This window comes from Lathyrus oleraceus, chromosome 3, assembly GCF_024323335.1.
Source record: "Lathyrus oleraceus cultivar Zhongwan6 chromosome 3, CAAS_Psat_ZW6_1.0, whole genome shotgun sequence".
Taxonomy (NCBI): Eukaryota; Viridiplantae; Streptophyta; class Magnoliopsida; order Fabales; family Fabaceae; genus Lathyrus; species Lathyrus oleraceus.
The window spans coordinates 175,749,723-175,777,175 of record NC_066581.1 but is presented as its reverse complement, the minus strand read 5'-3'; positions in this window follow the sequence as shown (position 1 = coordinate 175,777,175).

Here is a 27,453-nt window from a genome sequence, read left to right as displayed (position 1 = left end):
AATAATATTATAGTATTGTTTAAGTGGGAAAAATCTATATCGAAATATTATTTTGGCGGGAAAAATTATATTCTACGTTTATGTAACAATAGAGGAAAAATATTATTTGGGCGGGAAAAATAATATTAATTTTTTTATTTAATTTTTCATTTTTATTAAAAATATTATGTAACAATTAAATTAATTTGTTAAAAAAAATTAATTTTCTTTTTAATATTAATTTTTATGTAATATTAAATATTTATTACAAATATTACATAAAAAGCTATATAATTCGAAATATTAAATAATTATTAATAAATATTTTTTTAATAATATGTCACTATTTATTATTAAACTTATTTTTAGAACAATTTATTCTTAAAACAATTTATTATTTAATTTCATTTTAAATATTAATTTTTAATTAGTATTATATATTTATTACAAATATTAAATAAAAAAATATATAACTAATTAATATTAAATAATTATGAAAAATATTATATAACAAAGTATTTAATTTATTAAAAAAAACTATTTTAATTTGTATTAAATATAATATTTTAATTAATTTTTAATATTAATTATTTATTTTATTGATTTTAAATTAATTCAGAAATTAAAAAACAAAATAATAATAATAATAATAATAATAATAATAATAATAATAATAATAATGCACCCTCCATCCCAGATGGCGCATCTCAACTGAACCTCTGGGTATCCGCCATCTTGGGTGGAGACCCTTGAATAATAATAAAAAAAGCCCACAAAAGGACGAAAAAAGGTGACAGATTGGGAAATTGTTTTGGGGAGGTGGCATTTTGAGGAAAAAATTTCAGCGGAGTGGGATGGAGGTCAAAAAGTCATATTTGGCACTTTACTTTATGAGATAGTTCACTTCAATGATGTGGCACAATTCTTCCACTTGTTTGGAATAGTATGGCCCATTTCGAAGTTATTGTTTTCTCTTGACCGTTACCTCATGATATAGCGTCCACAAGGGTTAATCTTTTTAGAAGTCATATCATTGTGGATGGGAGTGAGATCACATGTTCCTTTTTCCAGGGCACCGCGAAGACTACCAAACATCTTTTTGAGACTCTCAAGGTGGTGGCAGATTTGTGATATAATATTTTTAGGTAGATAGGATGATTATTAATGTTTCATAGAGAATTATGTTTGTTATTTGAGTTGTTTAGGTCTCTTGGAGTTAAGTATACAGCTACGTCAAGATTGACCTTGATTTCACACTCATTGATTTGAAACATTTTGAAATTGTGAAATGATTTCATTTTTTAGGTAAGACAACAATCATCTTTTTATTAAGAGTTGGGAAACCTATGTTATTGAAGGTCCATTTGCAGGATCGAGGAGTTCTTAGTTATGGTTTTGCTTAGCGCAATTTTGGTCATACTTTTTTACAATGGCAATTGTTAATCCCCTTTTAACTAGTGGTGTTTGATTTTGGTTTTCTAGTTTCATTTTAGAGAGCTTTTACTTCAATTACTTGTATTCTTTTGTTTCGGAATTTGGATCTAATTTTTAGGATTTCTTTCTTTCTTTTTTCCAATGTTCATTTTATTCTTTATTGTTATGGTTTATGATTTGTAGGATATTCCTAGTACACTATACTTACCACTTTTACCCTGTGGTTCTTTATATTAATCTTATAATTCATTTTATTTCCTTAACTTAAAAATAATTTATATTAATTTTTTAATTTTTCAAAACATACCATAAGATTAAAAAAGATATTAAACGTCGTAAATATTAATGTCATTTAAAAAAAACTCAAATAAAAATCAATAATTGATATTTTCATTTTACATGTATCAAACCGTTATTGTATAGTGGCACTTGTGGTTATATTTTTGATAATAGCGAGATTGGAGGTTAAGAGAAATCATTCGGTGAAAACTAGATTGGGGTTTAAGAAAAATTATGATTATGATGTTTCCTTGTGTCATAGGTGTAACACTTAATATCTTTAATTAAATGTCATTTTGAGAAAGAAAAAAATTGTGTTAAATTTAAAAGAGGTCTTGCTAACAAACAAGGAAATTTTTATCAAAATAACTCTGTTTTTCAAGAAAAATCTCAAAATAACTTTGGTTTTAAAAAAAATCCTAATGTACCCCACTTTTAGGAGGAGACGTCAATCCAATTGGTGACTCCTCTTAAAAATTGAATGGAGACACCAATTGGATTGGCTAGGACACATGGTACAGCCAATCCAATTGGCGCCCATGTGTATTTTTACAAAGGAAGCGCCAATTGGATTGGCACCTCAATGAAAAATGCAATTTTTTTGTTATAAATAGAGGTGTTGTGTGAATATTTTTTCCACATCTCATTTCATCATTTGGCATTCATGTTTGGTGTTCGTCATCGATACGGAAAGGTGATTTATGCGAGAGACATATCTCATATGCTGATACTGTTCTGGAATATCATTGCGTTCGATCAACTGAAGATGGGGCTGGTTCGTTGGTTATATGGGAAAATACCATAAGGGGAAAAAATTAGAAGTATTGAGAGACTCGACAACATCTTTGGTTGGGTACGAATGAAAACTGATAAGGATGCTAGGGAAATGATGTTCGGTCGAGATGATATCACTTTAATTATTGTAATCAATTAGAAATATTTTTTTTTCAGTTAGCTTATTTTGTATTTATGTTTGTTGTGAACGTCGTTGTAACAAAAACTTTATGATATATAATAATCGAAGGTTACAGAAATACAATGTTACAAAAAGCTTATGACTCAGATGATGCTCCTCGATTGGGACAGTTCTTCTTGTTGTGTCTTGATTGACAACAGATACTACATAATCTTATCATTTTATTTGTCGAATCCATTTATGTCCTGATACGTGCGCTGTTTGGTCTTCCTTTTTTCTTTCTACGCATCTCGTCGTTGTGCCAAACTATATCACCTTCGTATGGAGGCCAGTATTCCTCCATTGGTAGCACCATTGCTTTTATTATATACATTCATGACGGTGACGGCCTTGTACACATAAGATAAATGGATGTAAGCGTCTTGACGAGTATATGCGCATGCTGCAATGACATGGGAGCAAGGAATGCGGAAGGCCTGGAATTTTCCACAGTCGCGCCAACTTCTGTTTAGTCTAATAGCATAGGCTAAATTTGGTCTCCCCTCGTTATGGTCCATTGTTTCCTGAACGCTGAAATTTTTCCTATGACGGTCAAAGATTGTTATAGCGTGTGTGCTAGCTTTGATGCTCTCCTCTTTCATGACCTTCATGCAGCACTCACTAAATACTAGCCCATACATTAACACCACACTCCATCTTTCACCTCTGGTTGCGAACGTAGAAGCCAACCTATAATAGGTCGATCTTACCAAGGCGGTTATTGGCAGATTTCTAATTCATTTGAATACCAAGTTCATGCATTCCACAGGGTTTGTTGTCATGTGGCCTCATCGACAACCTCCGTCAAATGTCCTTGTCCACTGCTCTACTAGTATGTTATTCAGCCATCTTCCTGCATCTTCATTAGACAGTCTAATTTCATCACGATAATATTAAAATGACGGCTGAGTTAGAGAATACCCAGCATTCACCACCTTCTTGCAAAGATTCTTATCTTTTATTGCACGCATGAAGTTTTGTGCAATATGTCTAATGCAATAGACATGGGTAGAAGGAGGATCATGTCATCCGTTGTCATGGTTGTTGTAGGCACTCTCAATGGCAGCATGTCTATCAAAAATCAAACAGAGATTGGCTTGTGGAGCCACATGCGTTCTTAGATGTAGAAGAAAGAAACCCCATCCAGCAGCCATTTCACCTTCAACCAGAGCAAAGGCAATGGGAAAGACATTGTTGTTGTCGTCTTGTGCAACCACCATAAGAAAAGTACCCTTATATTTGTCGTATAACCAAGTGCCATCAATTTGAATAATAAGTTTGCAGAATGCGAAACCTTTGATGCGTGGGTCAAACGCCCAAAAGAGACGGTGAAAGATTCTATTACCTGTAACACAGGTTCCGTCTGGCATCATTGTTGGCAATGTCTCCATAATTGCCACAGTTCCTGGGACATATGTTTTTAGTGACCATAAAAACCATGGCAATTCTTTGTATGAATCCTCCCAGTTGCCAAATACCTGTTCAACAGCCTTTGTCCTTGCAATCCAGGCTTTCTTGTAAGATGGAGTATAATTATATCTTGTTCTGATATGGGATATAATTATATCTTGTGCATATGCATGTTTATCATATGTTGAAGCGGATTATAGACATGACTAGGAGGTATTGGCGGTGGTTGATCATCATCTTCAATGTCATTGTTCAACATATGATCGACCTGTATCTCGGTCTCCTATTCTTCTTCATCAACGACGTTCACTTCTGCTTCTGCTTCTGGGTTGACGTCATCTGAGCATTGTGGATCAAATTCACTAGATTCATCTTGACTGGTTATTTAAGACTGCTGAGATGGTATACATGGTTGAAGAGTAATATACAACTCAATACAATTGCAGCCTGAATGTTCATAACTAACAAACATGTATTCAACATCTTCATCATCCTGTACCTTAAGCGGGAAAAACTTACAATGTTCTAAAAAAATATTGGATTTTGATTTGTGATCTTTGACACAATACCCGATCCTATACAGGATTGTATTATTTTTTTCAAATGCAAGAAGGCTTCAATTCTCTTGATCGTAAGTCGAATGGTATCGGTGTTTCGAAAACAAAATCCGTATAACTCAGAGTCGTATGTTTCACCATTGCAGTGAACATTGACACTATATTTCGATGAAGATGATATTGTGCAGATGAAAATTATTTTCTTGCTGCAGATGAATGTGGGTTGAGTGTTGGATGTTGATAGTAAGACACTTAAATAAGTGAGTGATTTGTCTCTCATGCAAGCTAGTTCGAAGTGATGTGTCACACATGCAAGCTAGTCCTAAATGATGTGTCAAACATGCAAGCTAGTCAGAAGTGACATGTCTAGCATGCAAGAGAGTGGACAGCCACGTGTCACACATGCAAGCACACACTCCAAATGAATTGGCGCCTCCTTACAATCCTTGCACATGGGCCCCAATCCATTTGGCGACACCATGTCTTGCATGCATGCAGACCTCGAAACCAAGCAATCAGACCTAGGTGTGTCATGCATGTCCCTATGGAGGAGCCAATTTGAATGGCGACACCATGTACAAAATACACATGGGCGCCATTTCATTTGGCTACCACATGCAAACATAATTTTCCATGCTCCAAAGTTTTGCATATAAATTAATCCACACCATCAACACTTCTTCCACACCATCACTCACTACTTCTTCTACAATACCAAGTTGTACTTATATGGCTTGGTACAGATCGGTTGGTTTTCAGTTCATCATCGAGGATATGTACCTGTACGACCCACGCCAACAAACTTACACACCAGATACCTCAACATCTAACCCCCAACAACATTGTCATACCGGATACACACAACCCCTTGTCCGTCAAACTTTCCGTTCCACCAACACACAAACATACAACCAAAACATGTCATACACCCAACCCCAATACCAAGAGCATACCCCATACCACCACCAACAAATTGATCATCAACCAGAGACCCAACATCGCTTCGCACCCAACATATCACTCTACCAAAGCCGCCTTAGCCAGAACACCCAACGATCATTCAACACCAACAACCCCTCCTCCTACCATAGCCAAGAAGCCCAAACCTCACAAAACCAAAACCTACAACAACCTTATCTCTACCAAACACCCCAACAATCTTCCCAACCTTTCCTCGACGCATCATTCACACTCATGTCTCCCTTCAACCGTCTCGGTCACCCACCAATGAGTCAAACATAATCCAACTACTATGGCATGGGTCATGAACTCAGTTATGGTGGTACACCTTTGATGCATACTGAAGACTATGATGATTTGTCTGACTATCTCAACGGGCAATCCCCTGTAGTTGGTAGTGACGCTCCTGGCCCCTCAGATGCTCAAACACCAGTGGTGAATCATCAACGTGGATTAGGGCACGGGTTAGGGTAGTTAGGGGATGTGGGACCGGAGGTCGGTTAGGTGATCTCGGTCATCACCATTAGGCTCTTTTGTGTAAACGAGAATTTTTATTAATATCAAATGGTTCTATTTCGAAATTATGTATCACGTAGACCGTTTAACAAAAAAAAATTGCATTTTACAATAAGGTGTCAATCCAATTGGCGCCTCCTCTCAACTGATACACATGGACGCCAATTGGATTGGCTGTACCATGTGCCCTAGCCAATCCAATTGGCGTCTCCATTCAATTTTTTAAAAAAACAGAGTTATTTTCAGAATTTTCTTGAAAACAGGGTTATTTTCATTAAAAATTTCAACAAACAAGTGCCTATATGAGAATTTTAAATAAAAAATATATTTTATAAAAAAAGTTAATTATTTCAATTTTTAATTCATTAAATACGCATATTTTTTTAATAAAAATTTTCTATTTTAAGTTCTTAAATACTGCTATGGACCACTTGTTAATATTTCTCAATTTAAAATTACTTTATAATAATTATTAAACTCTTAATAATTATTATTTTTATTTTCAATTCTTTTCATTTATCTTTTTAATACTAATAATAATGGTTAATTTTGTAATAACTTATATAATTTTTTTTCAATCTTATTTAATATGTGTGGAAGTTTTAAATCAATTTATAATTAAAAAAGTTATAATAAAAGATTGAGGCGTAAAGTAATTTTTTGCGAGTTTGAATCTTCACAAAAAGATTTAATTTAGCATGGAAGATTACATTATGGTTACCGTAAATCTTGCAAGATTGAAGGAGAATTTAGTGAGATTTTAGAAAAATTGGTAGAAAAATCTAAATTGAAAATTTTCTCTTTACTATCTTACAATTTATATAAACTTTTGAATAAAATAAATTAACAAATTATTTATCACGAAGAGTATCAACCATTTGATAATAGAGTTGATTTTCAAATTAAATTAGAGTAATTGATCCAATTAATCTGATATTAATGATGAAAATAAAATAAAAATACAAGAAAAGTTTTTGCATTGTCACAAAAGAGAAAATGTTTTTTTTCAAATTATCACATAATTTTTTATTTACTATATAATTGCAATATAATATAAACAATCAATAAAATATGATTTTAGTTGTGAATCGCATGAAAAAAAGAATGACATGCAGCAAAAATTTAATGCGATAACAATTCTCATGTGTGTTGAAAGTGCCATGCCAACTACTTGTATAGAAAAATAGTGTGATAATGTGCTATAAATGCCTATTAAAAAAAGATTAAAATCATCCAAACGATTGAAATTTTCCACAATGTATTATTAATTTATGTTCATTCTTACCCTATAAACAGAATGAATCAATTAATATTCTAGCTATCACCAAAATTTCTCACCATTTGTTCAAACAGTGTATTATAACAAAACAAAAAATCTATTTATTTTTAATACTAATAATAAAGATTAATTATATAAAATTAACTATAAATCTCCACAATGTCTTATTCATTTATGTTCATTCTTTATAAACAGAATCAATCAACTAATATTCTAGTTATCACCAAAATCTCTCCATTTGTTTAAACATGCATTATAACAAAAAAAAATCTCTATTTGTTTTTAATACTGATAATAAAAATTAATTATAAATTTTATTTTTCATTTATTTTTAAAATGTGCAAAAATTTCAAAACAATGTATATTTAAAAAAAATAGACAAAAATATTTATCAAGTAATCCAATTAATATGTTCTTGTATTATTTGGTCTGATCTCGAATGACCTCTTTATGATTTATGTTTAGACAGTTTAACTTTGATCCAAATCTTTGCGGGTACTTTAGCCTTCAATAATATAAACAATAATAATTATAAATTTAAATATAAATAAATTTTAAATAATTTTATCATATTTAATGTTAATATTTTTAAAATACTCTTTAATTAATTCAAATTTTTATTTTTCAATAAAAATTTTAATATTCATCAAAATGTTTCAAACAAATTCTATCATGTTTTATGTTATCATTTTTATAATACTTTTTAATTTATTTAAAATTGTATTTTTTCTGTAAATTTTAATATTCATGAAAAAAATTTAGAGTATTTAATTCAATTACTTTTAGGAAGATAAATACTCCCTCGATTTTTTTATATTCATGGTATTTATAAATAAAAAATATTGCTTCTATCAAATTATTATTTTCATAATTTAATACAATTATATATATATATATATATATATATATATATATATATATATATATAAAAGAACGGAATTCCGGATCAAAAATATTTCCTAAAGAAATACATGGTTTACCAAAATGAAATCACATTTTTTTTAATGAAAAATGTCTATAAAAAAACTTATTTATTCACATGTGACAAATATATCTTAAAGATATTTATAAGTTATTAATAAAATATTATTCTATCAAAAATTTAATAAAACATGTTTGAGAGAGAATACGCGTAAAAAAAACACAAATGTCAAATCATCTAAACTGATAAATGTACAAAGAAAAGTATTCAAAAACTTAAAATCATAAAATCAGAATGTCATGACAACATACTCCTATATCTGCCACATGAAAACAATGCAGTAAGACAAGTCTTAACCATGACAACAATGTTAGGTATATTATATATATTCAACTTTAGCTGAGTTTGTAACAAACATTATTATAATGCATCTGAGTTCTTAAAAAATTTAATTTTCTCATATCTCTTCTATGTATTTATCATTTTCTAATATGGTATTAACTCATCTATAACAATGGCTTTTGATGAAAACTCAGCAAACACAACGAAGAACATTATATAAGGACCTTCGTCGATCTCGAATTTCGATCCTAGAAACAAAAAAATAAAGGTATTATCAAAACACACGAGCTTCGTCGGTTCCTCTTCAATCCTCAAATTCCGCCGCGATACCTAACCGACGAAGATCGCACCAATGACGCTAAGAATCCAGTGTTCGTCACGTGGGAGCAACAAGATTCTCTACTCTTCATTTGGCTTCTCTCGACGCTATCGGATTCGATCCTACCTCGTGTTATTCACTGTGTGCAATCTCACCAAATCTGGGATGAGATTCACAAATATGTGTTTGCGCAGACCAATGTGAAATCACACCAATTGCGGTCTAAACTGAAATCCATCACAAAAGATAAGAAATACATTTGCAAATATCTTGCTCGTATTCAACGTATTGTAGATATACTAGAATCGATTGTTGATCTGATTTCACTTCGCAATTAACTTGAAGTTATCCTTGATGGATTTCTGATGAATATAATATCCTAGCCTCAATTATTTAGTATCATCCACACTTTCTATGCTACTTAATCATGATGCAAAATTGGATAGCTCTAGGAAATTTGGACTCACTAAACATATGTCTATCAATGTAGCACATGCTACTCAGACTCCTCTTCAACATGTCAATCAGACTCAATCTGATGCTTCTTCTATTGTGCAACCTACTATTATATCTCAGTTTAGTGATAGTTGTGGAGGATTTCATGGTGTAAGATTGTTTGGTTGTGGCAAAGGTGGCAAATTTGGTGGTAAATTCAAAGTGCAATACCAAATTTGCTTCAAAACTGGTCATGATGTTAACATATGTTATCATAGACATTCCTCTATGATGCCTCCCTTGATGTCCACCCCTTGGAACAACACTGCTCCAACTCATATACCTGCTTGGAATCAGTGGACAAATTCAAACATTCCTCAGTATATGGCTTCTACCAACCAAAATCAGTGGCTTGTTCCTCAATGTATACCTGCTACTGGTCAGAATAAGTGGTTTTCCCAAGCTCTATGAGGTCCTTCTCCAGGTTTCACTCCTAGACCTCCTTATCAACCTCAAGCTCATCTAACTGGTACAAGTTTTGATGCAACCCATGTCACTTCCTAAGTCTGGTATCCAGATTCAGGTGCAACTCATTATATCACCAATAATGCAGATTTTCTGACTAAAAGTAGTACTCTACCTGGCACAGATCAAGCTCTACTTGAAAATGGTCAAGGTTTGCCAATTACCTCTATAGGTTCTGCTTGTTTTGCCTGTCCACACACAACGCACACCTATCTCACTTTATGGCAATCAACACTATTTCTAATGCCTCTACTTATGTTCCTGGTTCCACTTCACCTTCAGGTTATTCTCCTTATCTTATGTGGCATAATAGATTGGGGCATCCCAATCATGAAGCTTTTAAGGTTATCCTTCAACATTGTACCACTTCTATTCCACATAGGACTTTATTAGATTTTTACAGTTCCTGTTGCTTGGGAAAGATTCATAGATTATCTAGCACACCTTCACACACTCTATACATTAGGACATTTGATCTAATACTTGCTGATGTATGGGTGTTATACCCTGATTTTGCCCGGGTTATGTTAAAAAAAAAACTTTCGTTAAGCATCCATAACAAGAAGAGCATGACACATAGACTCAAAACTTGGGGGCTTTTACTTGATCAAAACTCCATCAACCTTAAAACATGACCAACTTTCTTTATAGGGTTTCCCAGCCCTAAGCTACTCCAAACTTCCTATCATTCCTAGTAAGGTTTCATCTACTTAGCCAGAGGCTCATTCAATGCTCACATGTTCATTAAAAAAAACTCTCAGTGTCATCAAACTTTCAACAATTCTTCCAATGACATTTCATCTAATAAGTTCCTTGTCCATAACCCAAAGATCTGTTGCATTCATCTCTTCTAGCTACTACCAGTGTGTGGGTTGGTATACGCATTTTGGGACTTTTTGGTTATACAAAGTCTCATTTCGGGTCGGTCTTTGATAAAGCATAGAGTTCTATGTAAACAATGTATCGCCTACGTGTACCCAATGTTTTGGTCTTAGTTCTTTCAGTTATCCACAAGATCTCTTGGTTTAAAAGCACATTCATGTTAACATGTTCATCATAAATATTGCAATTTCAAGGTTTAATGCAAGTCATTTCTATATGACATAGTCCAAATCCACTTTCTTGTTAGCAAGTACTAAATGTCATTTTACTGGTGATGATTGCCTGATTAGTCCGAGTCTGCAAAATTCATGGTCCACTTTGTCTCATAATAATTACATAAGGCATTGCTTACTATTAGTTGGGTTGTTCTAAAATTAAGTTGCAATTGAAACGTATATACAAATTAATTAAGATAATCCAAAAGGTTGTTTACGTGTACCACATGTATTTAGTTTCTTTTCTTTTTCACAAAACTTGGAATAAAGTTTAGGAGATCGTACATAGTCTATTCCCAAATTATCATTATAATACAATACAATACTAAGTCCTAATTGGTGAAACCAAGTCACGACCAAGGTACATCGCGCTGCAAATCCATCTAGTTGAAAAGGAGTTTTTCATCGATCAAGGACCATGGGGACCATAACTCGTTGTGAATCAAATGCATACTAGCGCGCGAATCACTTCCTGAATCAGCATGTACATAGCCTGTAAGAAGGCAAATCATTAGCATCACAAGATTAATCAAAATTGTCGCACCTCGAAAAAATGGGGATACGACTTTAAAGCGAAGCGCAATCGCACGCTCGCAATGGTGGACTGAACAGAGTCGCCACCGAACTTTATTTATTCCTAAAAAGGAAAGGGGAAATATCGATAAAACCTCTAAAATAAAGGATAAGATATGGTCATCGCAACCAATATCAGGGTTCGGAAGTCGATTACGCAAGGGGAATGTATTAGCACCCCTCACGTCCGTTGTACTCAACGGGAACCATTAGGTTAGTTGTGTGTGTTAGTGTTAGTTGAAATATTAGGCTTTTCAAATTATTAGGCGGGAAAGAAAGAAAGGATGAGAAGAGAATGTTTTTGGATTTTAGACGAAGGACTAAACCTAAGTTTTTTATTAGTGGGCCTGACAAGATTTATAAATCCTGCTCCTACGTATCTCAAAAGATAAATCAAGGCTTACGTAGTTCTGGGTAGAAAAATGTTTGTTTGTTGGTCGATTTTAGCGAAAGCTATACTGTATTAATCGACGAAAACATTGTTTTACCCAAAACAGATGAGGAGTGGACGCATACCACACATCGAACGGATTTATAAATCTACATTCGGAAAAGCGTCACTCATCTCGACTCAACAATCGTGACCGAAACATTATTTTGCATCACCTTAAGACAATATATCTTTCATTTATGAAAAAGGTTCTTGATTAATCGCACGGCGGCGAGAAAGAGTTTGATTGGTTGGATGTATTTTGATTAATGGCGAGAGTTAAGATAGGCGAGGCGTACACCTCGAATCTTAACCTCAGGAGTGCACGGTATACACCATGTTCCATTTCCATCTTTATTGAAAAAGTATTTAAGGTAGGAATTAAGTATTTTAAAGTTTGAAAGACGAGTACTTGTGACTTACAAACTCTTACAGCTTGGGTCTAACACTCGGGACTACGTCTGGTCATTCCACCCTGGCAACCTGTTTCTTTCCAATTTTATTAAGAAAATGATTCAAATATTTATGAATATTTTGGAGAGAAGACGAATATTTATGGCTTGCAAGCTCTTACAGCTTGAGCCTAATATTCGGGATTACGACTGGATATTCCCTCCAGGATAATCTTTTTCTTCCAACTTTGTTAAGAAGATGGTTTGAGATACTTACAAGTGTTTTGGAGAGAAGACGAATATTTATGGCTTACAAGCTCTTACAGCTTGAGCCCAATATTCGGGATTACGATTGGATATTCCCTCCAGGTAATCTTTTTCTTCCAACTTTATTAAGAAGAGGTTTTGAATATTAGAGTATTAAAAGGAAGACAAATATTTATGGCTTGCAAGCTCTTACAGCTTGAGCCTAATATTCGGGATTATGACTGGATATTCCCTCCAGGATAATCTTTTTCTTCACGCTTTAGAAAAGGTTTTGAATATTATGTTTGATTTGTGAAATGATCTTGAAGTGATTCACATTTATTTTTGGAATGTATTTTAAAATCGAGGAAAGTTGAAATTGATTTTGAAATCAAGTGAAATTTGAGTATGATTATTTATACGTGTAAAAGTATGGATATGGTACTAACCTAACTAGATTAGTTAACACGCAAAAATCGACTAATCAAATAAAATAGAATAGCAAGATACTATATAGAAAAAGAAATTAAGTAAAATGGTAAGCATAACAAATATAAACACAAAGATTGTTGTCCCCAAGTATTGAACCCATTCCACTAAAGGCAATGAAAGTACTCTCTCCCCACTAGGCCATTCATGATTATTTGCTATCTTAATGCTAATTCGGATAAGTAAACCAGAATAGATTAAAATTAAAATTAAAAATAAAAACTAAGATAAAATAGTCTATTGGACTACCAAGAAAAAAACAAGAAATTAAACCCAGCCGCCTGGCTGTTGGGTTCTAGAGGCTAATGGATTGAGATAAACATTAATATGTTAATATACACTACTAAATGAAAACATTATTAAATAAAACCTAGGAAGTTTAAACGTAACTTTTAATGGTTTCAATGTTTATTCTGTTTAAAAATAAATAAAAGAAAGAAATTGGAAACAACGGTAACAGATGCTTCATCGTCCTCGTTCTCTCCCAATCGTTCACGCCCCTCTTCATCGCTCTATCTCAACTCTCTCAATCGCGCTCTCCATCCTCTCACGCTCACTCAAACGCGTCCCTTTCTCGCTCCTCATCTCACAATTCTACCCTCAATCGCTCATCACCTCTCAGTCTCTGTTACTCTAAAATGTGAGAATCCAGGGATTTAAGGAGGAACAAAAGGAAAAGGCTCACCTTCGGTGGTGACGACGGCGACAGTGACGCTTAACTCTTCTCTCTTCGCCTCTTCAATCCAGGTATTCGATTTTGGTATTTAGGGTTTTTTCTGAGATTTTTCGCCTGCCTCCTAATCCTCTCTTGCCGTCCTCACCTCTCACCTTTTATATTCTGCAATTTTAAGGTTTGGGGTTGGCTTATGCAGCTCAAAACAAGCATCTCTACGAAGTCCTTTTGGTGGACTCAGTTTGGATCGGTCTCTTTGATGCTTGGATTCGGAAAAGGTGACTTGAACCCATGCTTTTTCTTTGAATTTTGTCTCAACTCTGTTTTGGGTATTTTTCTGAATTTTCTACAGCCTTGCTAATTACCTGTATTTTTTACTGCAGTGAAAATTCTTGTAACCTTGAGGTTGTGGATGAGGTTGAGGCTCAACATAGGCCTGCTGGTATTGATCTTTGTCCAGGGTATTTGCTGCAAGTCGTTTCACGTTTTGACTTGGATCAGGTTGCAAGTTTATTCCAACTTGGTGTGTTTTTGTGCAGGTACTCGAAGGAACTTCTCCTGTCAAGGAAATTTCCACCTAATCTTAACCTGACTACATCATGTGAAACGTTTACAGGTACAAGCCTTTGCAACCTGAGTCTTTGACTATTGTGTGTTTTGGTGCATCACGATTTTCCATTGATTATGATGTAGCAGTGTTTAATGGATGCAAAAATGTTGGCAATGTTGTAGGATGGCGCTATAATGAGAGACCAAATATAACATCTTCGTTTCTTGCTGTGGAATTGACTTGCGAAAAGAGACTGAACCCTCTCGAGTTTCTTTCCATCCGGAAAGGTTTTTCAAGGATGTATCAATTCAACAATGTGATCACTAATGCTAACAAGCCATTCCATCTCTCTCTGCCACATTTCTTTCTTCGAAATTCACATTGATCTTGTGTTATTGTTGTAGCCTGCTTGTTTGGTTTTAATGATGGCAAGTTCAATTGGAAGTAACTGAAGTGTTATGGACTGCTGTAGGTTATGGCTTTTTGGATGTCGGTTCCGTTGTGGTTTTCGATACATTGTTGTGGAATTTGGAGGAACCAAACTAATTCAAGAGGCTAAGGTGAGTTTTTTTTTATGCTGTTATGTTCTTTTTCAATTTTTGTTGTGGCTTTTGTAACCGAAACATGGAGTGTTGTGATGTTGCAGAAGGCATAGCCTTGGTTCGAATGCAGAATGGTTGGTTGCTCATGATGTAGGTAGCGTATGGTTGAATATTAGCCGCATTACATGTCGGTTATACGCATAGCAGGGTGATTTATGTGAGTTGTGGGTTTGTAATTGGATGTAATTTTGTTCATGCCTTAATTCCAACTCGCTTTATGTACTACAGGTTTTGGTTCAAATGAGGCTTGGTGATTGTGGTTTCATGACGCTTGGTTTGTGCAATGCATGGAACTTGTCGTATGACTTGATTTGCTCATTTGATATGCTACTAGATAATAGTGCTTGTGTATGGTATTGTTGTTTCACTAATCCCGTGTTGATGCAACTTAGTTTCTTTTGTTTCATGACATATTCTTGTTTGGAACTCCTTATTGCTTGGTTTGATGTTTGTTCTTGCACTGCACTTTCAGCTTGGTTTAAAACAGCATGTGTGTATGGAAAGCTTGACATGTTCTGACCTCATTCATGCTTTGTTAGGCTTCTTGGTCATGAGCACATGAAAGATGACGTTGGAACAAATGGCTTGCAACATGACATTGAAATCGAAAGCAACTTGTCTTATGGAATTGGATTGACGCTTAAATTAGTGTAAAATGGATTGCTTGGAAGAGTTTGCTTAAACATGTAATTATCATAGTCTTTGTTGTGATGTGAATTGAAAATGGACGTATGCAATGGTAATTGAATATAATTGGACATGAAAATGTATGTATGAAAATGAGTTTGGAAATGTTTGAAAGTTAAATATTATTGAATGTCATGAAATAAGTGTATGTACTATTTTGATTTGAAATGAACTATGGATGGAAAATGGATCATGTTTGTGAGATTTTGCTTTGTTATTTTTTGACATGGTTATTGTAAAGTAATTGGATTGTTAATGAATGAAATGATTATTTGGATATTTGAATGGTCAAAAAGCTTAAATGTGGAATGAATTGGAAGTGAAATTGTAACTTGGTTTGAAATTATTCATGGAATTTGGTTTGAATGAAATGAATTTGTGGTTATAGAAGTGGATATGGATTTTTTGAAATAATCTAACACTCATCTAAATGTCAATTTAAAAATAAATAAAAAAACCAATAAAACCAATTAAAATCAAATTAGTCTATAATTTGTTAAAATTACTTTGATATCAATTCTAACATTTATTTGAAAATTAAAATCAATTAGAGTTTGAATCATTAGTAAAAAAACAATTAAGATTAACTTGAAATTTGGAACTAGATTTACTTTGAAATTAAAATCAAATTAAAAAAAAAAAAGTCAAATAACTAAAATCCATTTTGTAATCAAAAAGCACCATGATCAAAAAGCTTAAATAACCAATGTTTATCAAAAAATATGGATTTGGGAATGGACGGTTGCCTTTGGTCATGAATGTATGCAAATGAACTTTAGGCTAAGTGCCAAATGAGAAATAAAAAAATGAAAAAATTTCAGGACCAAAATCGGGGTATGACAAAAATCAATTACATATTGTCCATAGTTATTCAAAGAAAAAACAACCATAAGCTGGAATCATAAAAGTGATTGAATCACACGAAGATGTAAAAAAAAAAGAGAAAACAGTCATTAATAGTTATTTCGTAGTATTGCTATCATGAATATCACAAGTTTGGGGACCACAAGGAGAAATTACAAACAAGAGAAATACACCAGACGCATCAAAATTGTCGCTCCCCACTCACAATTGGGTCCAACGAAATATGGGATGTGCCAAGATCTTCTAACGGATCTATCCTAACCAAAATCACCAGCTCATCATTCTAGGGGATTTTACACACGTATCCCTCATCCTTTCCCTATAAATGAAACCATTACGCCAAATGAAAAAGGAAGCATACACTGTTACTTTGCCAAAAACTCACCAGAACCATTACCTAAAGCTCAATAATTTCTAAAACTTAAGTTAAAGTTTCACACTGAAACTCTGACCTAAGAGAGTTCAAACCACCAAACGACACGACAAACACCATCAAGAAAGAGCAAGAAAAAGGTGAAGAAGGAGAGCATTTAAAGATAAAAAGGAGACTTATCTGAATCACGTCGGAGAAGACATCGTCGCCGGACCAGCTCCGATAAAGTAGTCTTCTTCTCCCTTCTTTGCCTAAAATCTTCATACCATTGCATTCGCCTTTTCGAACTGATTAAAAACCCCTTGTTAATTACATTGAATCGCTACTATTGAGGGTTTAATTTCAAAAGTAGGGTTAGTGTTTGAACTCATTTTGCTGTTGTTTTTTTGTTTCGATTTGGTTGTTAAGAGGAGCTTTAGGTTTGTTTGGTTGCGTTGAGTTTCATTTTGATTGAGGTTTGAATTTTTTCGTTTCATTTTGAGTTTCGATCCGAGTGTTTGAGAGAGATTCAGGGGAAGGTGAAGCCAGATTTGGATTATTCGGCCAAGAAAAGGGAGGGTCGGTGTTTGTTGTTTTGAATTTTGACGTGGATTTGTCGGAGAAGAAGGGGGCGCCGCCGCTGGTGGCCGGCAACCACCGTCTTCTCCGATGGAACATGGCCTGCGATGGGCGTCGTCACTTGTAGAGCGACTGAGCTCTGAAGTGAAGAGAGAGAATGGAGTTCACAAAATGAACTTGTGTTCTCAAAAGTTGGGTTTAAGTACCCACGCTTGGCCCGACGCATGCACACCAAGTGTCGCCCCTACAACAGGCTGTGTCTGTGCTTGACCTTGGTCAACCAGGAAATCCTGTGTGGACTCCCCCACGATCCCTTAGCATGATCCCCTATCATATCTGCCCAGTTCGCTTGACCAAGTCAAACCTATGGATCTGACGGTCAATAGCGTTCGTTTGAGGTCAACAAAGTTGACCAGGCTCAGCACTTTCTCCTTGTGATTTTGGGCCTCCGAATTGGGCTCAAAGACACTTATGGCTAATTGAACCCCCCCTTGTTATTCTGTAATGCGCCCAAATTTGGGCTTCTCATACTTTAAGCCCATTTTCTTTTTATATTTTTGTTCATTTATTTTCTTTTTTCATTTCTTTATATATATATATGTAAAATATATATTAGAGTATTATTGATATAAAATAATTATATTTTTATTTTATTTACTCAACTTTTATTTTAATATTTTACTTGTTAATTTAAAATTAATCATTCTTTCAATTTGTAGAATTTGTTTGAGATATCATCTTGAATGTGCTTGATTAAACTCACTTGTGCAATTCCTAAGTTCATTTAAACCATGATATAAGTTATATTTTTATAATGACCTTCATCCCTTAATCACCCTAACTGTTATATTAAATTATTTAAAAATCACATACTTCTCAATCCAATGTTGAGATCATCCTTCCATAACCTTGTAAGTTGATTGCTTTCACGCATCGCCATCAACCTCACATAACTTACTCTTGGGCTTCCTTACAATGAGTCTTATTCAGTTATTAAATGATCGATTAGATGATTGATTCACTAAAATACAATTTATCCACAAACACAAATTTAAAACCTCGATCCAACATCGAGTATTTTTATTTAAATTAAATTAAAATGCCTAATCACAATTAAATACTACTTCATTTGGAAATGAAAAAAGGGATGGTTTTGAGTTTTGAACTCCTCCCCTCGATTATTTGAATACGAGCTCTCTTACTCGGTTAGTCAAATAGTTGTCATTTCTATCTGTTTAAGCTTAATCAGATCAATTCATTCTCATAATAATGAAATGAAATGGGGGATGGTTTTGAGTTTTCAACCCCTCTCCTCGATTATTTGAATACGAGTTCTCTTACTCGTTTAGTCAAATAATTATCATTTCTAACTCGCCTAATCTTATTAAGATCAAACTATTTTCATAATAACGAAATAAAAAGGGGGATGGTTTTGAGCCTTCAACTCCTCTCTCCAATTGTTTGAATACGAGTTCTCTTACTCGGTCAGTTAGACAATTGTCGTTTCTCTACAAACTTCTAAACCCGATTAAATCAAAACATTCTTATAATAAACTAAATGAAAAGGGGGATGGTTTTGAGCCTTAAAGTCCTCTCCTCGGTTGTTTGAATACGAGTTCTCTTACTCAGTTAGTCAAACAATTGTCATTTTTCCACAAATCAATAAATTAATCAAATCATTTTCGTGATAAACTATGCGAAAAGGGGGATGGTCTTGAGCTTTCGATTCCTCTCCTCAAATACTTGGATATGAGTTATTTTACTCAGCCATTCAAGTACTTATCGTTTATTCTAAAGAAACATCAACCATACATAAACCTATTTTCATAATCACTCAGACGAAAAAGAAAGTGGTATAGAGTCTTCTATTCCCTTTCCCGATTATTAGGATACGAGTTGTTTTACTCGGCTATCCGAGTATTCGTCATCCGTTCAAAAACACCTTAACTATTATCAAACTCCTTTTACAATTAAGGATGAAAAGGGAGATGGTCTAGAGCCTTCGATTCCTCTCCTCGATTATTAGGATACGAGTTGTCTTACTCGACTATCTGAGTAATCATCATCCAACAAAACATCTCAAACATACATAAACCTAATTTCCCGACCCCGTGCGATCAAACCCAGTCAAACAAAACATCTAACATATTAACTCAACTTGTCACCCCCGCGTGACCAAAACTCTTTTCAAAAATAACATTGTTTAATCCCTTCTAACGCGCACAACAAACCAGTGCTTAAGCCTCCTCCGAGAGTAAACAAGCCAATGTTTAGCCTTTTGAATGGGACCTAAACAGTTGTTCACTAAAAGACACCAACCAATTGTAGTTCCCCGAACTACGAATGCTCTGATTTCCTTATTGCACTATAAGGATACGTAGGCACGAGATTGCGAGATCTTGGCGAGCACACTAATAAAAAAACCTCTATTTTCCCCTTTATGAGGTTTCCATCTATCTCTTTTCAGTATTATTATCACTCGAAGAAAACAAGCAACATTTAACTAACATTCAAACCACGAATTAAACTAAAAGGTTCCTGTTGAGTACAACGGACGTGAGGGGTGCTAATACCTTCCCCTTGCGTAATCGACTCCCGAACCCGAATATGGTCACGACGACCATTATTCTATTTTCCAAAGGTTTTATCGATATTTTCCTATTCCCTCATTGGGATAAATAAAGTTCGGTGGTGACTCTGTTTGAACTAAATTTTCCGCGACCATCGTGAGGAATCGTATTTTTTGAGATGCGACAGATGGCGACTCTGCTGGGGAATAGCTCCAAGCAAGAGAGAGTCAAGCCTAACTTAGTTAAATTCATGTATTGAGTGTTAACCTTGTTTGTTTGCTATCTTTATTTTGTTATTATTCTATCATAATTATTGTATTGTGATTTATTGACTATGTCTTATTTGGGGTTCTCTAATTAAGTGGTGATTCGTGAGATAGGCTCTCTACCCGAGTCTGAGAAAAACCATAAGTTTAAGTTGGTGGTTGCATAGTGGACGCGCGCAAGGAGTCTTCCTTGTTAGGACGATACGAAGACCCCACCTAGAGGAGATCCTCTTGAGATATTGTTGCCCGACGAGTCTTCGTCACGACGATAGTATTCTCAAGTTAGATCAATGACTCTAGGGACCTTTTAACCCACTATGTCCGGCGGTTATGTAGTATTTACCTAAAAAGTTTCAGACTTGTTAGGTTAATACGAAAGCCCCAATCAGATGAGATCCCTTAGACGTATTATTACCTGACAGTAATATTTCCAACCCCGATCTATGACTCTGAGAACCTTGTTAGATCCTTGGACTCGAGAGTTGCGTAGTATGGACCCACTAGGAGTTTTCCTCTTTGGGACCATACGAAGACCTCACCCAGGCGAGACTCTTTTTAGGGACGTTATTATCGGATGAGCCTTCGTCATGACAATAACCTTCCTAAATAGTGATTGATGACTTTGGGAACCTACTAACTTTAGTGCCTTCCAAAAGGGTTGTTTAGTAATCCAGGATACCCACTCTTACGGCCCGTATCTTGACTCTCCTGTGACATGCATAAAAAAAGACATTATTCATAACATGACATTCATATTATTTTATTTCCAAGGAATCTGAGCATCATAAGTTACAGGAATTCAAGAAGCATGGAATCAAGCAAAAGAAACATTTACTCTTTCAAGTTTAAGGATCCAGATCTAAGAAGCTTACGTGACTTGGTCTCCCAAATGCACCCAATATACATAATCAATTTTGGAAAAAACTATGGCAATCTGCTCAGCATCCTCAACCAAAGAGTGGACCATACAACCTTAGTCACTCTGGCCCAATTCTATGACTTGCCTTTAAGGTGTTTCACGTTCCAAGATTTCCAGCTAGCACCAATGCCGGAAGAATTTGAGCGTCTTGTTAGGATTCCTATGAAGAATAAACCATTGTTTGAAGGATTGGATGAATTTTTGCCACCTGAAGTCATTGCTAGAGTGCTTCACATGGACGAGAGGGAAGTTGAGGCTAACCTAGAAGTCAAAGGGAACACCAAAGGTTTCTAACCCGGTTCTATCACTAAGACAACTTGGGTACCCAATGGAAGGTCCTCCAGATGCAAGATCTTTGGAAGCTTTCTTCTTGCTTGACTTAGGGGTTGAGAACACTAGCTTATTCCAAAGAATTAGAGAGGCTTGGAAGAATGTCAATCTAAAAGGGAGAGCTGATTTGGGAAGAGCTAATGGGATTACAAAAGAACCATATTTTCATTGGGTAAAGGAAAGGGTGGAGGTGATCAAAATTCCATTCGTCACTCAGATACCTGTACCTCCTCCTGAGCCTAAACTCACCCATATCCTTGTTGAAGAGGTTGATGAACTCAAGGCCACCTTGGAAAAATTAGAAAGGGAAAATGAAGAGTTAAGGTTAAAACTCCAACAAGTCACCAATGAGAAAACACAATGAAGTGGGAACTTGAGAGAAAGGATGTACATTTTCAAGAAAATATGGAAAAGTTTAACAAAGAGGAGCATGAAAGGAAAAAGATCAAAGTAGGACTAGAACAAGCTGACCTTTGTCTAGATACTCTTAAGGGTCAACTACGGCAAGCCCAGAAAGAATGTCAAGATAATGAGCATTGGTGGCACCTGGCCACGAAGGAAAACAAGACGATAAAAGACACACTTGGGGCTCAGATAAAAGAACTCACCATTTCTGTTCGTCATGCAAAGGCTGAAGCGGATCAAGAGCGCCGACTCAAAGATGTATCCATCGAAGCCTCTAGAGTCTCACCCATAACATGGGAAGAGAAGTATCGAGAAGTAAGAGATGCAAAGGAGTCTGCCAGTTATTGGAAGAGTCAGCTAGAGTCATTACACCAAGACAGCTCCATATGGTTGAAGGAACGAGAATATGTGATTGAAGACTATGAATCCTTTAAGAAGACCATAGACTTCATGCAAGGGGATATGGATAAGTACCGTACAAAGCTCGATGGGTTGGTGGGATTCTGTAATTGAGCAGCTAAAGACCTGCCATGGAAATTAAGAGACGCAGTTGAAGAATTGAAGGAAGATAGCAATCCTCCATCCATAATCAATTTCATTTTGCTCTGTATAGGGTTATTGAAGAGATTCAAGGAAGAACTAGAAGAACTCCGAGCCAGAAAGCCTGCAGTTTAATTTTCATATGTCTTGTATTCTGTCTTTTGACAATGTATTTTGAATTAGGGATTTTTTAGATCCCTATGTTATGTACTAGAATGAATGATGTTTAAATTGCTTCATTATTGCTATTTTGGTATTTCTTGCTTCTCCGAATTGCTAACAACTAATGACTCTCGAATGATTCCCTGAAAATAAAATATGCATAGCATTCGCATTCTCACTATGCATCATTCGTCATAAGAAACTCAAAAGACTTACACAACCTTCTTACCCTCTATCCAGTAACGCTGACTAATCAACACCGATACGAGACGCGAAGCAACTACAAGATGACGTTGGAGCAAGTTGAGGCTAATCAAGCTACCATGAGGACAGATATCACTGCGATCCAAGAAAAGATGGATCGATTGCTAGAGACAATGCTGACAATTGCCCAAAGAGAGAGGGTTGTGGATGCAGAAATTGGAACAAGGAAGAATGACAACACTTCAGGATTGGTCCAACAAGACGAAAGCTTCATTCACGCTAAGAAGAGTTTGGTTCATATACCGGTAGGGAACAAGGGGGATGGAGATCGTGCGGAGCCTTCTGATGCATCTACTCAGTACGGGTCTGAGATGGAAGATGACCCGTACGATGCTTTTTATATGCCCGATCAACCAAAGCCTAAGATTCTTCCAAATCCTGCTGCAGTTAGGCTTCGCACCTTGGAAAAGAAGATCAAAGCTATAGAGGGGAATAACATCTTCGGTTCCGCTGTAATGAACATACGTCTGGGGTCAAATTTGGTCATCCCGACTAAATTTAAAACTCCTGATTTTGAGAAATACAAAGGCCAGACTTGCCCAAGAAGTCATCTGGTAATGTACTTCAGGAAAATGGTTGCCCATACCGAAAATGACAAGCTGCTTATACACTATTTCCAAGATAGTTTAAGCGGAGCATCTCTAAGATGGTACATGAGCTTAGAGCAAGGGCGGATCCAAAGCTGAGAAGACTTGGCTGACGCATTTCTCCGTCAATACAAATACAACCTAGATATGGAACCTGGTTGAATGCAATTGCAAGGGATGGCCATGAATGAAAAAGAGTCATTTAAAGAATACGCCCAACGATGGAGAGAGTTGGCTGCTCAGGTAGAGCCACCATTGTCGGAAAAAGAAATGACTGGAATATTTGTAGACACGCTAAAAGACCCTTTCTTTGATAGATTAGTAACCAGTGTGGCATCAGACTTTGCGCATCTAGTGATAATCGGAGATCGAATAGAAAAAAGACTTAAGGGATGGAAAGATCCAAGGAGCTGCGACATCCCCCAGTGCACCGAAAAAGTATTCTGGAGGCTTCCAAAAGAAAAGAGAAGGTGATACAAACGCTATATCTAGAGGCTACAAGGGGAAGCAACAGGCTTCATATGGCCAAGTCGCCGCAGTAGTGCCTATACCCTACCAACAACCAATACAACAACAACAAGTTTATCAACAGCAACATCAACAACATCGTCAACAACAGAATACCGTTCCACCAAGACAATTCAAGCCAAGGCCCCCGCGAAGGTAACTTAACCCTTTACCAGTGCCTTATAGTCAAATATTCCCATACTTGCAAAAGGAGGGACTTTTGACTTTGAGAGAATTAAAGCCGGCTATTTTTCCGTATCCACCCGGATATGATGTTAATGTCCATTGTGAGTTTCATATGGGAGCGCCCGGCCATACCCTGGAAAATTGATTTGCATTCTAAATTCGGGTACAAGATCTGATTGAAGCTAAGGTCGTCACCTTCACTCCAAGACGCCCGAACATCAACACCAATCCCATGCCAACACATAGAGGTGCTTCAGTCAGGGCCATTGAGGAGAGTGATCAAGGTGAATTGATTCGTAACGTTGAAGAAATGCAAACTCCTATCACCATGATAGGTACACAATTACTGAAGAGTGGTCTAATCCCGATGGAGCTGGTGGATGAAGAAAATGGTAAAGAGTTGAAGATTTTTATCCAACGAATGTTGGATCAAGGCGAGTTACAGATCGAGCATCGTGTCAAAGACAGGAATGAGGAAGAAATAGCGGTGGTTGACATCTCGTATAACGCAGTTAATATGGAAATCCCTATAAACCCGTTGGCGATAGAATTTCCAACACCCTTCGCGTATGAGGACGAGAAGGCAGTACCATGGATATATCAGCCCAGAGCTTTTAAGTAGGGGCAGGAAGACCGACCTTTGGTAATCAATGAACCAAATGTCACTTCAATTGTGGGACCAGCTGGAATGACGCGCAGTGGCCGAGTGTTTGCACCAAGGGTTGTTGATGCTTTTTCCAAGACTAAAGGGAAGGAAATTGCTACTTGTAGCGGTGTATTCGTCGCTATATGATTTATCGATTAAACCATAAGCAAAGCATACAATGAATTTCGAGTCGCCACCGCACTTTTATTTATCCAAAGGACTGGCTAAAAAGCGAACAAAAGCCTAAGAAGTTTTACACGTAGAAAACTAATAAAAAGATCAGAGAGTCTGGGTAAGGGGTAAATTACGCAATGGGAAGGTGTTAGGCACCCATTACGTCCTAGGTACTCCTAGGGAGCCCTTTTCACACTTGTTGTATAAAATTGTTATTTGTTATGACATAAGTATTGTGCAAACATGATTGGGATGATGAGAAAAGAATGTACAAGTTACTTATTTTTGTGTTCGAACGGATGAACCCGTTGCCTACGAACCTTCCATCAAAGGTAAGGATCAAAACGCCGTAGTTCGGCTAAAAGATTTCCAAAAGTTAGTGAGTTCAATTTTAAACAATAGCACTGAGGCTTTTCATTATCAATGGGAGAAAACTCGACCAAGGAACAACATCCACCATGCGAGGATAGCTTCGACGTACTAGAGGGGTTAACCCTGTTTTCAGTACGGAAGTCTTATAGTCGACTCACTAAGGATAAGGTGAGGTTTACATCAACCACAATGATAATTGAAACCTATGGCTAATGCATGAAAAGATTAATAATGGACAAAGCCAAAACAATTGAATGGGTGAAGTTAACTGATTATGATTACGAAAGTAGAGTCAAAGTATGATTAAGATTGATTTGAAAGAAGTATTATGAAAATGAGTTTGAAAAAAGTCAAGGACTTGGGGTCCAGGTTTTTAATTTGAAAACATGAAGATGTTTGCACAATATCTATCTCAATTTTGAAAGTAATGTGTGAAAAGGTTTAGGACAAAATGGGGTGAATGGATGAGGATGGATTGTAAAACTTCTTAGAAAGTTCACCTCTTGAGATCATATAGAAGATGATTCAAGTGTGTCCTTTGGAATGGGTAAAGAGCCATAATAAAATAAGCAAACAAATGATACCGGATGCCACTCAATGGTCTTACTCCAATCTCACAAACAAAAAGCGGATACCGGATACCAATAGATGGATTTACACCAATCTCCTAAACAAAGAAACAAGGATGTCAGAAGCCAATAGATGGACTTATTCCAATCTCCTCAAACAAAATGAAACTTGGATACCGGATGCCAATCTGTCTGGGCTTATACCAATATCCAACATATGATCATAGGAAAGCAAAGGCCAACTTACAGGGACTTATAATTGCATCCTCACATACAATCAAACAAAGCAACTTATGATCACAGGAAAGCAAATGCCAACTTATAGGGGCTTACAATTGCATCCTCACATACAATCAAACAAAGCAACTTATGATCACAGGAAAGCAAATGCCAACTTACAGGGACTTATAATTGCATCCTCACATACAATCAAACAAATGCATCAAGTAAAGATAAGATGAGTGGCCAATGAAATGGTCTTATACTCACTTCCATATCATAGGAACAATGGCCAAAGGATGGTCTTACAATTGTCCTCAATGGGTAAACAACAATGATAATGTCACAAAGACAAATGAAATGATCATGCATTAATGAGCAATTAATGATGATAAATGCATAGAGCATACAAGCAAACATGTGCATATGAAGAAAACAATCAATCAATGAAGTCATTCAGCACACACCATAACCACACAATTAGGCTCATACAACAGGGTTAGGCATTGAAGCCAACGGGAATAGGGTCACTGGTGCTCTTAACCTTGCCATTGAGGGACTAAGGTGAAGCAGATGAAAGGATATGAGGGGTGTGCCTCATTGCTCTTATCCCTGGTCAGGGAGAGCATTTGAATATCAGAAGATGTGAGAGTTCAGAAAGTAGGAACTCTCTCCACAGATTATTGACTCTATAGATCTTGGGCTTGGATCTCAATGCTACAACCATGTAATGGGAGCAAGGAGAAGACTCACAGAATAGTAGGAGATAGGTTGCTTATCTCTTGGGTTCTACCAATTGCCTTATTTGAAGGACTTTTCCTGCTTGGGACAAATGTAAACACACACAAGCATTGCCTCTTAAGGAGGACTTCAGACAGTTGCCTGGCCAAGTAACAGGCCAGGTCTTCCAGACTACATGAAGAAAAGGGATTATACCTCAATGCAAATTGCTATAAAGCAAAGCAAAGCAAGTTCTTAAGAACTAAGCAACTAAAGGTACCTGAAATAGTCAAATAGAATCAGTACACAGCTCAAAGTTTAAATCAAAAGGAGATAAGATCAACAATCAACACAATTGATTAAAAGGTGCAATGCACAAGGCTCAAAGCTTGTGAACCAAGCAACCTACAAAAACAACAAATTAGTCATGATAAACAATCAAGCTCAAACAATTTGTATTGGTCTCTTTGAAGCATTTGTTGCTTAACCTGAAAACATGAACTCAAACATGAGCAACAGGACCACTAGGACAAGCCTAGGGTCAAAAGGGGATGAGAAAGTCAAAACAGCA